Source organism: Oenanthe melanoleuca, chromosome 1, assembly GCF_029582105.1.
Source record: "Oenanthe melanoleuca isolate GR-GAL-2019-014 chromosome 1, OMel1.0, whole genome shotgun sequence".
Taxonomy (NCBI): Eukaryota; Metazoa; Chordata; class Aves; order Passeriformes; family Muscicapidae; genus Oenanthe; species Oenanthe melanoleuca.
Window position 1 is genome coordinate 89,565,590 of NC_079333.1, and position 16,897 is coordinate 89,582,486.

A 16,897-nucleotide genomic window follows, 5' to 3' on the forward strand; every position below is an offset into this window, starting at 1 on the left:
CATGCTGAATAATTCAATACACAGTTTTTAATAATTTTGGAGAGCATGGGAATTTTGACTCGCCTTTGTGGTCTTGAAATCAATCTAACACATATATTGTTATTTCTTAAAATCATATTTATTTCTTTGGTAGTCTAATTGCAAGTTTGTCCTGCGTTGACAAGAATTTGTAAAGGAAAAACTGACTTTTTTCTTCCTTTTGGAGAACCATTGCTACTGTCCCCAGATGAAAATGAGTTTTTCCAGGGAATTTATTATCAAAATAATCTTCAATATCCTTCCTTGATTCGCTTGTACTGCACAACTGTTTCAGAGAAGTATCTGCTGATGTGAGTGCTTGGTTTTATTGTTTGTTCAGCCAGGAGTTTGAGGCAATCCTAGAGTATAGATGATATCTTTATTTTTGGTAACAAAGTATAATAGTGCTTTGTCTGCAAATAGAGAAGTAGGAAAAGTGAGAGAGGAGTTTTGAGTGGTGGGTGGTGTGGTGGTGGTGGTAGGCACTGAAAGAAATAACACCATAAAGGGCTGAGACTAGGAAAATTCTCTGAATTACATGGCATAATGTAAAAATTATGTAATGGTAGAGAAATACTAAAATATTAATAAAGAGAAAAGCCACCTGAAAGCCACCAATATTTTCATGTTACTTCTTTTTTGGACATAGTTACTGCTTTTGTTTTGATACCAGAGTGTAAGCCAAAGAGGCTGCAGAAGGTGACTAATTGAGGCTGCAGCATCCTTCTTGCTGTCAATTAAATATTTTGTCCATGAGAAGTCAAGATTTTAATCTATGGAGTTTCAAATAAAAAAAGTAATAATATTTGAATATGGAAAAGGAAAGGTCTTGAAGAAACAAAACAAAAAAACCTCTATTCTTTTATGCTTTTTCTCTCAGTAGTTAACACCAGATATTTTATGACAAGACAAAAGAAAGAGAAAAGCAACCTCTCCCAACACATTAATAGACTAATAATCTCTTCATTTTTATTCTATAGGTTTTTTTTTTAGAATCCAATTATTTGGGTCAACATGATGCAGACAGTATTATGAGTAAAATAAAATAGATTTTAATCTGCTGTTTGATATCCCGAGTCAACAAATGTGATAAGACTACTTGTGAGTAAGAAGTTGTGCAAGCAAGCAAAGTAGTTGAGACATCTTTCTCCCTATTGATTATAGGAGAGGAATTTGCTGTTCTGGTAACTAGAGTACAACATTAACATATTGGGCAGCAGATTTAACACAAACAAAGGAAGTAGTTTTCTTTTGACAGATAATTTACTGATTGAACTTAGTGCCACAGGATGTTGTGGAATCCAGAAACAGCTTAAAAAAGAGTTAGAAAATTTTGCTGAGAATAGATCATCAGTGACTGTTTAATAACATAGTTCACTCACACACTCAGAAATTCCTTGAACAGCTGGCTGCTGAAAAAACAATGTTGAAAATGGCAAACTATCAGACTGTACTTTCTGTAGTTTAATATATTTAATGTTGTGGCTTCTGTTCATCTGGAAAATGATTCTGGGCTAGATGGACTTTTGGTCTGACACAGTTTAGAGAACAGTTTTTGAGCACCTGTAAAGCAATGAGAGAATACAGAGCTGAAAAATCTCATCTGATCGGCAATATAGTTTGGCCCAAACTTATTGAACTTAACAGTCTCTGAGTTATGAGCTGAAGTATTTTAGTTTTCTTGGTGCTGGATTTAGGAGGATTTGATGTCTTCCTAGCTCATACAGCAGCTTGATGAGTAATTGGTAGATGTTTCTCATCCTTGCATCTCAGCTTCTCTATATCTTCTGAGGAAAGAGAATGCTGACCTGCAATTAGAGATCTTGTTAAAAGCACCTGCAGCTCCCCAACCCCTAATTTTTGTTATTACACTCGTGTTAACTTTTTGCAGTAAAGTATTTAACTTTTGGTAAAATCCATGCTTGTCTAGAAAACTCTGATTTATTTTGAGCTTTAAAGCCACCACACACTCACAAATATTTTATTTTAGTGCCCACACTGAATTGCTGGAGCGCATCTGTAGAAACGTGGACTGTAAAGGCGCCCAGGCATCTCTGTTTTCTGTAAAGTGGTTGAGTTTTGCCTTGTGCCCAACACGTGAGTTTTCTTGTCGCTTTTGTGAGAGGTGTAGCTCCATCTGGACAGGAGGTCGGTGTCCGGCTGGGATCTGGAATTCCGGTCCTGGCTGGAGCCGCAGCACCCCCTGCTGGGACCGGGCTCTGCATCCCGCACCCCGCAGGAACCTGGCCGGGTCTGCCTCCTTAACTTCATAACTGCACTCCTCTGCCTGCCTGCCTGTTGCAGAAAGAGGGAATCCCGCCCCCTTTTCAGCCACTTAAAACAGAGCTGGAGTGCTTTGTGCCTAGCTGGGCTTCACGGGCTGCTCCTGGCTTACACCCCTAATGCCACTCCAAGGTTTTCTGCTTTTCTCTAGGAAGACTCAGAGAAAGAAGCAGCAAACATCAAATAAATAAGCAGTGTAAGACTGAAATAGAATACTGCTATGTATTTCTAAGCATCTTTTGGAAATGATATGAAAATATTTTCCCACATTAAAAGAAAGTCAAGCCGCATAGAAATGTCCAAGAGGTTATTTGTCTGTATAACACCAAACACTTTGGGTTTGCATGGAGGTTTATAAAAATGAACATGGGCCTAGCTGAAGCAGAGATAAAGCTCTTAAGGAATCCTAAAGAAATTGTTTAATTAAAAATGTGAGTCGAAAATACACAGTAAGCCTTGCAAGTGCCATGGTTTTTAGCAATTAGTTAGGGAGTGTTTTGTGAGTTGCAGAGGTTAAAACAGTGAAGTGTGGTGTAACTTAGGATATCAGAAACCCAGTTCTATTGCAATCACACTTTGTTTCTCTTAGTATCAGAGAAAAACTCTCTCTGCCATCTCCATGGTAAGAGCCCCCAAAAGGACTCAAAGACTAGTGTCACCTCAGAATGTTTTCTTTAATAACATGGTAGAGCAGTTTTGCAGGAAGAGTAAGTGACATGACAGCCAGGAGAAGGGAGGGGAAGAGGGAATCAAGACTGCAGACTTAATAATGAGCTCTCCCAGTCTTGGCAGAGATTCTCCTGTGATGTCCAGAGGCCAGACCTGGGGCTGGAATGAGGAATGAAGATAAATGGTGGCGCTGAAAAGGAAAGTATTAAATGGAAAAGGAGTAGAAAATTGTAATGTGAAAAGTAATGGATGAACGACTTAAAATGGTTTTCAAGCAGCCTTTATTTGTGACAAAGTACCAGATCTTATTAGTGATGAACTGAGACTTTGCCAAAAAACCTTTTTTTCAGGAACTGACAGGGATGCTGAATCTTTATGGCTTCTAGTGGCTCTGGTAGGACCTTTGAGTCTTCACTATCTGAAAACCAGTTAAAAACCATGTTAGTAGTCCCAAAATACCTTGAGAAGAAGAAATAAGTCCTGTAAAACTTAAGATTCACAATATGGTGATAAATATATATTTTTAAAATCTGACTCCAATAAATTATGTTTAGACTATGCATGAATATAGTTTATTACCACTATGGAAAAGAAAAAAAATCCAAAGACATCACATATGCAGAACAGTGAGTCTGATATAAACAGCAGGAGTTAGATAAGTAGCAGGAGGAAAGTCTGAGTGTTGCAAAAATTCTTCAGGGGCCAGACATAGTTTGATACTAGAAGGATGCATACTATTGTGTGGAGGCAAGAAAAAAAATGCATCAAGAAAAGCAAGTCAAGTAGAAACACAGGTACTAAATAAGGTTTACAAAATATCACAAAAAAAAATTAAAAAATATTTCACATTTGGGATTATTACAGCCTATCCAGAAAAAAAAAAAAAAAAAAAAAAGAAACCAAAATTAAACTTAGCAACCCATCAACCAAAAAAACCCTACAAAACAAAACCACAAAAGACCCCAACCAACCAACCAACCAACCAACTGACCAGGCAACAAACCAAAAATCCTAATCTGTTATAAAAAATGCCAATGTTTGCAGAATTTAAGTTAGTGTGGAAGAAAAAAAGTTATAATTTAAGGATAATTTAAATAATGTTTTTAGCATCTGCGTTTCTTGAAATCTTTCTTGGAGTACATTTGTTCTTGCAGTTTCTTCTGGAAAGTAATTTCAGATAATTGTACTAGTCTGATTTCTGAAAAGACATTTTGGACTGCTGATAACATGGCTGTTGCAGTTGGATTGGAATATTCTATTTAAATGCAGTTTCTGAACAAAATGCTTTGAAAGGAAGGAAAATGTATTTCCAATTCTGATAGCTGTTTTATTCTAAACCAATTAAAAAACTTCTGCAAATTTTGATACAACACTTGAGGGAGCTGTATCTGGAATGCTTCATTTACCTTTGGAAGGACTTTCCAAAGCTGGGAAGGAGAGGACTTCAATCAGGGACACCTTTTTCATCTTATGTGTTTAATAAAAAAGCCCAAAATATCACAGTGTTTCATAGAATAGGTGTCTGGTTCTTTATCTCCACTAAGCTACAGATCATTTATCATGAAGCATAAATTTTGTTTGTCTCTCTCTTTTTAATAAATATGAGCTTCAAAGATTCAGACCCACTGTGTCCAGTGACTTCAGCAAAATAAAATTTTTGCCATTTCTTTCCTACAGAGTGTTTTATTTTTTCAGCAGGTGAGAAGAGGACAGAGCATCCTGACACAGCACACAGCTGCACAGCTCTGTAAACTGCCCCTGCTGCTGGGAGAGCTGTGACTCATCAGAGTTTCTGGATGTCTGGGTCACCCAAGAGAGGAATGCTCTGGGTGTTTCAGGCTTGACATACAAAACCTCTGACCATTCCTGAAGCAATTCTCCAGCTTAGATACCACAGCACTGTTGTTGATGGGGCTGATGTAAGGGAAAGGTAAACACATTCTGGGAAGAGCAAATTTATTGGGTTAGTAGCATAATCCATAGGGTAGGTCATCTCAGAAGCTGGAAGCAAACAGAGATGTTAATTTAAACAGGTTTGTTTATGCTGAGTGCTCTGGGGGCCCCTGGCCATAATATAAAGTGTCCAAGTGCCATCCACATCCTTTCAGCAGTTGCAATGGTAAGGCCAGATGGATCCATCTAATGCAGTCACATGTCCCATCCTGCCCCCAACATTATTGCCATTTCAAAGGTTTGGCACTTGAGCCTATTATACCTATTTTTGCCACCATATATTATTATCTAGTATGAAAGCTTAATATTACTGACACACAAAGCCTTCTGCTGAAAGAGGTACCAGGGACATGGAATGTTTCTACTGGGATAGTCACATAAAATATGGTCAGTGACAAAATAATTTAGTCATTCTTATGCTGAAGGGACATAACTTTTTGCATTTGAAAAAGTCTGACTTGTTCATCTACTGAATATAGGAAAGGGCACAAGGAAACTTTCAAGGAAACCTTCAGATGTTCTGCACTAAAGATACAAAGGACCAAAGAATTTGAATATCTTAAATTTTCCTGTGTCAGGGAATTTTCTCAGATAGTCAAGAAACTTGTGGTTCCTGTGTCATTGTCAGGGCTTGTCCCAGCCCATACAAGCTTCTCCAGGTAAGCATCTTATGGAGAGAAGAGAAGCAGCTTCTTATTATGTCATCACTCAGACAAATGAGCAGTTTAATCTATGCAAATTTAAAGGAATGAGCTATCAGCAGGAAACAGTTAAGGTGAGAAGTACATGTAGTTCCCAGCTGATGCTTGGCCAGATTCCATAAGGACTGAAATAAAAGATCATGGGCATCAGTGAGCTCTGTGGCCCAGGTCTTAAGAGATTTATTGCTTGAACCTCTGTCTGTGCTGTCTGTTCATCTTGTGCCCTCATGAATCGTGGTCAGTTGCAAAGAAAGGAGAGTTCATGTGCCTGTACCAATCCATCATCTTTTTATTTGACCTGGTGAGTAGGGATGGGAAACCCTACTTTTTGTAGAGAAATTCTCTTATCAGAAGTTATTGCCATTCTGAGCCTATGCCAAGCCTGCTAGAGTGGCACAGACACTCTTCCCCTTTCTTGCCCTATATCTCTTTTCTGTTTCTTGGTTAGACTCGACAAAAAGGCAGTTAGAGCAAAATGTTTTTTCCAAGAGCTTGAAGGGAGAAGATAATATTAATTATCTTGAGCAGTATCTTGAGTTCCCTAAGGGAGGTTTCAGAAACATTAGCAAGGAGTTGCAGGCTCCTAGAAGAGGCTTGTACAGTGTAGCTTGTTTTCAGTGTGAGACAATGAAAACAGCCTCCAATTACTGGCTACAGGTTAAAACCCCACTGTGCCCTGGGACAAATGCACCCCTGCCAGAAATAAAATATAATTAGTAATTCTTCGATAGTTTTAAACACTTTTAGACAGAATTGTGGCCTGCTTTCACTCTGTCCTGAACAATGTGAACTGATGATGATGGTGATGATGATGATGATGATGTCAAGGTCTCTTTAAATAAAAAAGTACTGTTTAACAGGTCATCCAGGAGACCTGAGTTCAAGTTTCTCCCTTTTTCAGGCTGTTGTTTACACATAGAAAATATCCATGGCTGTTTGGTCTGCAGGATTCATTATTACACTGTGCCTCAAAGAGTTGTGCTCTTGGTGAAAGCAAAAGGTAAATATGTGCTGGAAAAGAACCAAAGCATTTCTTTTTCAGGAAAATTGCTGGTGTCATGGACTATCCTGATGCATACAGAATTGGAGAATTGATTCCAGATTCTTTCTTTATGCTGCCCAGAATTTGCAGAATTCTCTCTCTGACCACCATGAAGATTTCTCCATTTCGTGTTGACAATCATAGTTTTAGTGGGGGTTTATTTGCAAAAATTTCATTACTTTTGGGAGGGCTGAGTTTGCTAGGCATGTAGGGGGTGTTAGTCTGCTGCACAGTCCTCTGTCTGTGCTGGTTTATCTAACCAAGATGCCCTCTCCTTCTTGTGTTGTTCATGTTAGACACAGGCTTTGTTCACCCTGTTACTGCTTACACCCATGTTGACTAATATCTTCCCTAATCAGCTCTTGCTGTGGTTCATAAATATCAGTTCTGATTTCTCGAAATCCTACCCATGTTCTAATAGTTCTAACTTTAGCTTTGCTTGTCCATGGAATCTGCTTTTATTTATGAAGGCTTTGGATTTAGTTCCATTATTGCTTGTCACTTATCAGCTACCTCATAAAAGAGATTGCAAAAAAGCTTTGTATTTGTGCTCTTTTGTTTTTCTAGACCTGCTTGCTGGTTTGACCCACACTTGCTCATTTATGTATAGCCTCTGATACTTCCCTTTTTTCTCTCAGTTAGAGGAAGCTGCTTTGGATTATTTTAAGTACTTCTTGGTCCTGCCCCTTGTTGCTCTGATTTTCCTGGGTGGCAGACACTAACCCTTCAGTCAGCTCAGTGCTGTGCTACTGCTGACCAAACATCACCAGTGAGGCAATATTCAATTTTACCAATCAGCAAAGGAAGTTTCTCACCAAAAGAAAGATACCTTATTTACAATACAGTACCATTATCATGTTGCTTAATTATTTTGGTTCTATTGCAGCATAGGTAGATATCCTGTTACCTGAGCAGAGTGTATTATAATAGTATATTTTTCAAAATTTGTCTTTTGTTTCCATCTGTCACCTAACAATCCTTCAGAAAACCTGCCTAATGCACAAGCAGTGTATTGAAAAGTGCTAGTTTGCTGTCATCATGCAGTTTCTCTCCTTAAACATTTTGTTCTTGCATCAGTTTCAGAAACCAGAACAATGTCTCTGTTAGATTCTGTTGGTTTGTTTGGGTGTTTTGTTTGTTTGGTTTTCAGTTTTTTTGTTTTTGTTCTTATTTGTTTTAGTTAGATTTTGTGTTTTATTTTGTTTGTTTTTATTTAAATTGCATTTGGCTTGGCTGTCTTGGATTGGTTTAGAAAACTCTTTTTTTCAAAATGCAATCTCATGGGGTGCAACTAGTCAGAGGCAGATGTCTTGTACTTAGACTTGTGTGTCTGAGCACTTCACCCAAAACTCCTTTAATATCTCTTTAAGAAAAAGGCACCTTCAAGGTTCTCTTTGTCTCATTTCATCTCTGCATGAATTAAAAACAGCTTAGAAAAATTGCACACTTAAAGTGATATTTCTCCCTTGATGGCATCTGAAAGGAAGAATAAAATTTGGTAGAATAAAATTTGCTCATGATGTCACACCTTGAATCTATTAGAGTAACTTTTGCCTTTACTTTATCAAAATTTTGTCTTTCACAGACTGCTGTGGTAGTGAATAGTCTCTTGTGCCATGTGCTTCTTGTGATTAGATTAACCAGGGAGCATTTATTATTTTAATGTCTTCAGAAACCTGCACTACCCAATGCTCAATTAGACTTTGTGAGGTGTTCCACAGGCAGTGGAAGGGGGTTTGCATCTCCTCAGCAGTGGTTCCAATGGTCTGTATGGTGTATGAAGCGGCTGCTCTACAGTGTTTAATAGCAATGGCTCTCACCAGCTGTGTATGATCAGACATCACAGCCAGAGGTGCCCTGGTGGCTCTGTGCAACTCCAAAAGCAGTCCCTGGTGATGCCTTCTGAATGCATAAACACAATTCATTTCTCATGGCTGTCCTCAGAAGTGCTGTCATATTTTGGTTTTGCATTATTGCTGCTCTTAAGCTGCTTTTAATCATTCCAGTTCAGCTCCTCTGTAAAGCTGCAGTACTTTAGAATTGATGTGTTGCTCATGGTTTTCTTGTCCCTTTCAAAACTCTGTCCTTGGATGTCTCTCCATTGATCACCATTATTCTGCAGGTCTTATGAAGTAAATAGTATCAGAAAAAGACTTACTGTAAGAGAACTTTGTTTTTATTTGTGTGTGTGTGTATTAGTGGTGTGTCTGTGAGTTTTTTGGTTAGTTGGGGGTTTTTTAAAGACCATTCAGCCCTCTTAAACCCCTTCAAAGTTCTAATTATTCATATTTTCTTCTTAGTTTTAGTTTTATACAAGGAGTATGTGGCTTCTGGACCCTCTGCCTGGATAGAGCCACATTGTTTTGTGTGACAGGATATCTTTATAATTTGGCAAAGAAAATAATTAACTCTTTGATGCACTAGTGCAGCCTTTCACTGGGGTTACTGCATGCACATCTCACAGAAATCCTGCCTGCTCTGTTATAGCTGGAAGGTCAAACAATAATCTCTATTGATTTATACTTTGCTAACCTTTCTAACCCTCTTCTGTAGAAAAGATACAGGTGCATTTCTGAAAAGGTAGATATTATGCCTTTTTTAGGAACAAATGAAGTAAAAGAGAGAAAAGTGATGGACATTGTTTTAAGACTAGTGAAGGAGGGATGAGGATAGAGCTGAATTCTGAATTCTTGGTCCAGTGGTTTATCTGTTGGATCTTGATGCCTCCTCAATATTTCATTTAAATTTATAAGGTGTTAGTGCTCAGTCATGACACAGGCAGGTATCACAGCTTAAAGTCCATTGTGTTCAATATATCCACCAAAGTATTTCTGAACAGTTCAGAGAAGGATAGATAGGGTGTTTTAAAAAGTATGCATGAGTTTATTTGTTTATTTACTACCAGAATAATTACTGCATTGAAAGAAATGGTCTTTCCCTTTCATTCTTACTTTCTACTTTTTTTAGAGGATATGTTTGTTTCAGTAGCTGTTTAACTTCAGCAGTGATGGACAGATTATTGCCTGTCAGTTTTTGTTCAGGTTTCACAGATTGATTGCATTGTTTTGCTCAGCTATCCTGACCTCACAGCTGGTAAGAGCCCATGCATTAGATGCATTATTGCAAACACAGTTTCACTAAGTCTTCTCAAGAGTAGGTAATGGCCTTGTCCTTGTTAACAAACCAGCCCTGCAAGATGAGTTATGCCCCTACTGCCCTCTCCTGTCAGACAGTAAATAAAGTTACCTGGCATCCATCCAGTGACTTTCTCTGTGGCTGGCCAGGTGTGGCAGGACATCTACCCCCTGTCCTCTCTACCACAGCTGGTGCATAAAGAGATAACCTAGGGGCCAAAAGGCTCAGCAAGGGGGCATCTCTGGAGCCAAAGGGGCTCAGGCCTCAGCTAAGAATCAACATCTTAGTCTGGAGAGCAGATGTGGGAAGAGATTAAGGAAATATTCTTGACAGACATTGTTTCACAAACTATAAAAGACATACAAGTTATGATAGAGGTCAAAGCCTTCTACACACACACCCTGAAAGTCTGGACAGAGGTTCTGTGGGTGCTTCTCTGGGGATTGAGGGAAGGACATTGATGTACTGCACCAACGATTGGATGGTAAGGTACATTGAATCCTAAGTAATAGTATTTCTACACTAGCTGCAACATTAACAGGTACCTTTAACCTTGCTCTGTATATATCTATTAGTAGTTTCTCTTTTTATCTTTAATCCTGTGTAGTATGAGTTTGTTTGAAGTCTGTTAGTTTTCAGTCTATTAAACAAATAATTCATTCTATAATAGACCAAATCAGCCATTATTAAGGAAGTTGTGAATGAGAGTGGGCTTTGGGGTGCTGGCCACCTCAATAAAACTACAGCCTGCTGCCAGAGGCTTGGGCAAAAGAGAAGGGCTTATCTAAGCCCCACATCCATTTGTAACACAGGGCACATATTTTCTCAAGCAAGATTCAGCCATATTGAATTGAACAGATTTTGGTAATGTTTCAAGCTATCTTTCTATTCCCACAATACAGGACAAGCAGGTTGACCAGGAACTCTGACTCATCAGGTGCAAAGCCATTATTCACCGTGGCAAAGAGAAGGAAGAGAACATGGTGTACAGAAATACAGAATAATGATAAATAAAGATAGCAACTAATATAGTTTGAATAGTGACCACTGAACGAGCCACCTACATCAGATTGTAGAATGAGCTCCTCACACAGAGGGGTGGGTAAGTCCTAGGCAATGATGAATGCAATAGAATTACTATAAAATTCTTGCTTCAGGTTTGTAAAAATATGAGATACAAAAGATGAGGAAGAGATCAGTTCTATGAAGCAAGTTTATTTCTGTAACTATGGAGATAATAAATGGAGGGACAGAATATTAATTAGACTATGACATATTCACACTACTGCTAATGAAGAAAATTTGAACATTATGCTACTGTGCTTCATCTCCACCCACTAGGGTAAAATAATTTTACTGTGTAAAGCTAATTTTAGGGGCTTTCTAGCATAAAATATTCTCTAAAAATGTTTGGATAAATTGAATGCATATGAAGACACCTTCCTCAATGGCAGGCCAGAGTGAGTTATTGTTGGAAAAATAAAGGTAGAGACTGTTACAGGGTTCAGTGTCACAGGAGATTTCTGTACTGGCAAGAGAACTGCTTGCATTAGTGTAACATCCAAAGCGAAAACCCTCTCAACTTTGAAACAGCTTAGTGAAGCCAAGGTGAGGGCAGTGCAAAGCACTGAGTGCATGGGAGAGACAGAAGCCTTTGTTTCACATAAAGCACCTGCTTATGTACCCAGAGGAGAGATGGAGGCTGAAACAACTCTTCTTTCCAACTTCCAGATGCAGCAAGAGCAGTTCTATGACTCAGTGCATTGCAAGGTTCACCTTTTAAGTTTGTACTCCTTTTGTGCAATGTGCTGATATCTTAATGAAGGAATTAAAGACAGTGAGACATCCCTGCATGGCTCACTGGAAGTCTGGATCAAAACATCCTTCTCATTCTTCTTGAAGTAGCTTGGATTTTTGCCTATCAGGGGAGCTTATGTTCTGAATGCTCCTTCACAGCATCATAGAAAATGCTGCAGTGAAGCAGTGGATCAGAGATTATTATTTTCAAATTATTATTATTATTTTTAGCAGAAAAAGCCAGAAGACTTGAGACATCTGAGAGAGAGATAACCATGGCTGAGGGAGATGGAAGTGCTCGGGAGTGTGCTGATTTAATTAATTGCATGATGAATAAGCCAGTAAGGGTCAGACTTCAGCAGCTTTGAAGTCTTTACCATTTATTGCTTGCTGTACACTGTCCATTGCTTCCACAGTGATGGTATTGCTTCTGCAAGGAATGTGCAGCCATTTCTGATCTGCTATTCTGCCCCATCCCATTTTTCTTTCTTAAGAGAATAGAGTGATAATTTGAGGGAATGAGGTACACTGATTATTTTACTGCTACTGATGATTTTACTGTCAAAAGTGAATGGTATTCTCTTTTTTCAGAGTTACAACTCCTAGTTAAATTTAAAGCCAATAATTATCATCACTCTTTGCCAACTACCACAGGCTGCTGTAATAAAGAAACAAATGAAACTCCCAGTCAGAAAAGTGACCTTCTTATATAAGCCATGGGAACTTAATAATTATTTTCACCCTGAATGATCATACAATAAAATAATTATTATGGTAAAATAATGAAGTAAGAGAAGATAATTTTATGATACTCAACGCAAGGTCCTCAGGGTGTATCTGCATTGAAGCACAGGTGAAGGAAAAATACTTTCTGCCTCTGGAAAGAGATAGAGATGAGGAATAGGAGAGTAGGGAGGAAAAGGAGTCAAAGAGAATAGGGAAGAGAAGTCATCACAGAGAGAGTATGTGAGGTAAGATCTGTAATTTCTAATCAAAGAATTTGGAGGATACTTTATAATTTATACCCCTGTTATGTGGAAATGAATGTTTACAGTCCAGCTAGTACTAAAATGAGAGAAAAATGCACGTGGTACTATGACAGTGAACTTGATGGCTATGTTTATTAAAGTGGACTTCCTTACAAAATGGCATAGTTTACCCTGGGAAAGGAAAATCCATTTAGAAAATTTGAACATGGTGTTTTGAAACATTACAGTTTTGAAAAACTGGGTACCAGCAGAATTTTTTCATTCTTATAATGTATTTGAACTGGTTTTGTTATTATATATGCTAATAATTCTGCCTCAGGAATTTTTCTTGTTGTCTTGCAAAATTGTTATAAAGAATATTTTGTGCTTATTTTTCAGTTTAAGCAGGTTCACAATTAGAAGATGACATGAATTTTGGAGTTGGGGATTAGTTTGTGAAGAAATGAGGCAAAAGGTTGTATTTTGATAACGTTGCATTGCAGTCTTTCCTGAAAATAGGTGCAGAATACATATTTTCATTCAGAGGACCTGCAAATGTAACCGTGTCCACCAGAGGTCATCAAATACTAAGAAATTTATTTTAAAAACTGAAAAAGCCTTCAGAATATTTCAATTTCTTTCCCCCCCCCCTCATTTCTGCCAGTTTATTGTTAAAACAGCAAATAGTGCCTGATAATATCTCAAGGCTAGAGCTAATCTGGGCAAAGCTGCTCCTTTTCCTGGCTATATCCTGTGGTTGAATGACTCAGCTCCACACGCTGAAAGCTGCAGCTCGGTCTCTTCCATCTTTCCGGATAAAATAAGGAGATTTGATTCCTGCAGGACTCACTTGCTCTGTCTGAGCAGGTTATTTCCAGGAAGTGCTGTTCCCTGCAGGAGGCTGCCAGCTGCACACAGGTGTGCCCTGCTGTGGGTTCAGCTCTCACAGAGCTCAGCTGGCGCCCAGGGAGGGACTCTGATCACAAAGGGCTGCAAGCCAGAAGGGGCTTTATCCAGCTCTGTTTTTACAACAGCTACCCTCTGTTTCCAAACCAATAAAACAGGGCTGTGTAGAGACCTGTCAAACAGCTCTCTCTCTTTTTTATTGTTGCCTTTCCTCCATAGGAGAGAAAATTGCAATAAGCAGTAATGAGAAACAAGAATTTAGGTGACTAGTTTTTTGTGGTTTCAATAGTGTTCAAACAAAAATAAGTATGACTGTCATTTTCATACCATCTTCGTTAATAGAGGCTAGAATAGTATTATCAGGGCAATTTTTTGGTGCATTTCACTTAAGTATCTCACTTTCTAAAGTGTTCTGACATATTTTTCTCATGACAAGCACAACTGTATTTGTAAAAGATCTTGCATATGACAAAAATATTCATTATTCAGGTTAGAGACTAGGAAAACTAAAGGCAAACTTTCTAGATTTCTTTACTTTATCATATATAGACTGTAAAATTTGAATATTTAGGCTCTTAAATATCTACCTAGGCCATATAAGAGCATAAGACAAAGAAGCAATGAATATTTCAGTAAGAACTTCTCAGAAAGAAGAAAATAAAAAATTCAAAATATTTCTTATTTTTATTGTTTGTTGTTGGTAAAATTGATTAGAATAATGAAAATCAAATATGAATCAATTACTATATCACTTGGAAATCAATAGGAGGCGGGTCATAAAAGAAGTACCTCTCTATCCAAGTAAGGTGCCAGGAAATTCAAAATGCATAAATTCATGGATACAGCAGAGAAAAAGAAGGAAGTACCTCCTGAGAAGCAATAGATTAAGAACCTTAATGAAATGATTTCTGCCTTTGGATCTCACTTTAACTGAAACATATGGCAAAACTTTGCATGTGGAAATGGTCCAGTTCATTCATTTACCCTGTTAGATTATTCCAAAAGACAGTAGAATTCTGTGCTGTATATAACTAAGTAGATAGAGAAATACTAAATTTAAAATTAAAATATTAAATACAAAAAGCTACAACAATAATTTCCTAATTTCTGCACCATCAAGATAGCAATGGCAAGGAATTTTGTCAAATATTATCCCTTTTTGCAGTGACACATGGTGACAGATAGAACTATAAGGAATGCCTAAATGGCAAGCACAGATCTATATGAGTCAGAGTCAAATTTCAAAGCTTCCTTGGTCTCCTCTGATCTGATAAATCTTGGCACACATAGAGAAAACTGACCTTTTTATGTCTGATCAGCTGTCTCCCAGGGATGCCAAACATTAGTTGTCTTCTAAGTGTTTACCTAAGTCTCAAAAGTCTGATGTAAAGCATAACTGCTGAAGATTTTTGAAGATATGAAAGAAACTGCAGAACTCCCTTGGTTTGGGGTGAGGGATGAAGGGATGAGGGAAAAAATAAAAAAAAAAAGGAAATTTTAAATTCCAGTTTGTCATCTTCACTTTTGAATAAATTGAATCAAAGTCCTGAAGGAGATGAAATTAAATTGAATGTTTGAAAACTGTCCTGTGGGTACCATCTGAGGGGCATGAGAGCAATTATACCTCAGGACCATTCTGCTGACCTTCTTGCTTAATAAAACTGTAAAAATATCATGGAGAGAGAAGTCTACCTGCCCACTCCAAAAGACAAAGCCATTTGGTAGCTGGAAAGAATATGTAAGTTCAAGTAGTTTAAAGTTTAATTTATAAGAAAATAGCTTTGACTTTTCTGAAGCAGGAGACTTTTTGCTCTCATCTGCAGTGCTAAAGCATCCAACCCTCCCTGAATGATTTAGTTGTTCTGCCTTATTTCTTGTTATAGTGAGTCAGATATAATTTTCCTGCAGCCACCAAATCAACTCTTACCTCTTGTCCTTCCACTACACACCTCAAGGAATAAATGAATATTTAGGCCACCAGAATATTTAGTTTGCAAAGCTGAGATCCAAAGTAGGAATCAAAGTTGACAGCAGGCCTGGTGCAGTGATACTTAGTCTTGAATGTCTTTGGGTCAATTCAAATTTACATGGGAGGCTTAAAATCTCATTTTCTTATATTTTTTTTTTGTTCTTAAAATTTATTTTCTTTTTGCTTTTCTTTTGTTTTACCTGCAAGTGTTTAAAAAGGATTTATAGATAATTCTAAAAAATTACAAAAGCACAGCAATATACTTTTAAAAATAAATATTAAATTATTTTATTTTTTAAATTTTCTGCTGTTACTATATATTTATTTTTAATTTATATGATTAAATTTAATTTAAAATATGTCTCTTTTTAAACGGGGATTGTTCTCTTCTTGAAATATGCAATCACCATTTATATTATTTTGGGTGTGTTATTCTGCACATTAAAGAAATGTTGATTTCATTTGTAATTGTTTCTGCTGTATCATGAGTTGATTGTTGCTAGCTTTGAAGGGATGGCAGGGGCTGGAAGGTGCTTCTGGAGGTTCCACTCTGTAAATGGGTCCCCCAGTTACTTTCATTGTTAATAATGCAGTTTACCAGTCTGAAGGAAATTTTAGTTCCATGAAGAGCTTTGAAAACTTTCCTGAGTAGTATTTTATTCTTTTGCATGTTCTTATGTGGTAGGTTAGACTGCCTACAGTGATGAAATGAAAAGAAGTTGCAGCAACATCCTGCACAAGACTGAAGGGCTGCAGTTTGGTCCAGAGCCCTGAGCCATAGGGAATTAGAATTGACTATTTCAGACAGCTGTATATAAATGATAAAAAATTAAAAATATTAAATCTATGGCCACTTTTTTAGGAAGTTCAACAGTACAGAAACATATATATCCAATATGTTTATTTTTAAATAGGGAGAAGTCAGATTTTCACTAAAATCTCCCTGAATTTAAAACAACAAAAGATGTATTTATCAAAGCTGAAGTCCCTTGATGTATCAGCTTCTAGTGCACCACTAAAAGGAAGCTTAGATAGAATATTGGAGGACTCAGATATGGAGTTTTTATCATTTTTAATAGGTATTTTCTGACACTGAAAAAAAAAAGGCTTCTAAGAAAAGTATGAAGAAAGAAAAAACCTCGTTATGCAAATTCAGCATACTTCTTTTCAGAAGACTTTTGCATCTGTACAAATGAAACTGATTTTTTGATGTTCAGTATTCAGCTAAATTTGAAGGAAAAGCTATAAACCAGTGCAGATTATGAAAATCCTTAAGTATTCCAAATCTAAAAAACATTAGTTCAAGATATATTTCAAATGTATAGTTTCTTATTTTAGACAAGATCCTCTGATTACTCAGCTTCCTCTCTTGCAAGCTAACTGTCCTATTGCAGAAAGTCATTGACGTCAGTGAAATTAGTTTTCTCAGCAAAGCCTAACTTCTGCAGTTTTTTTG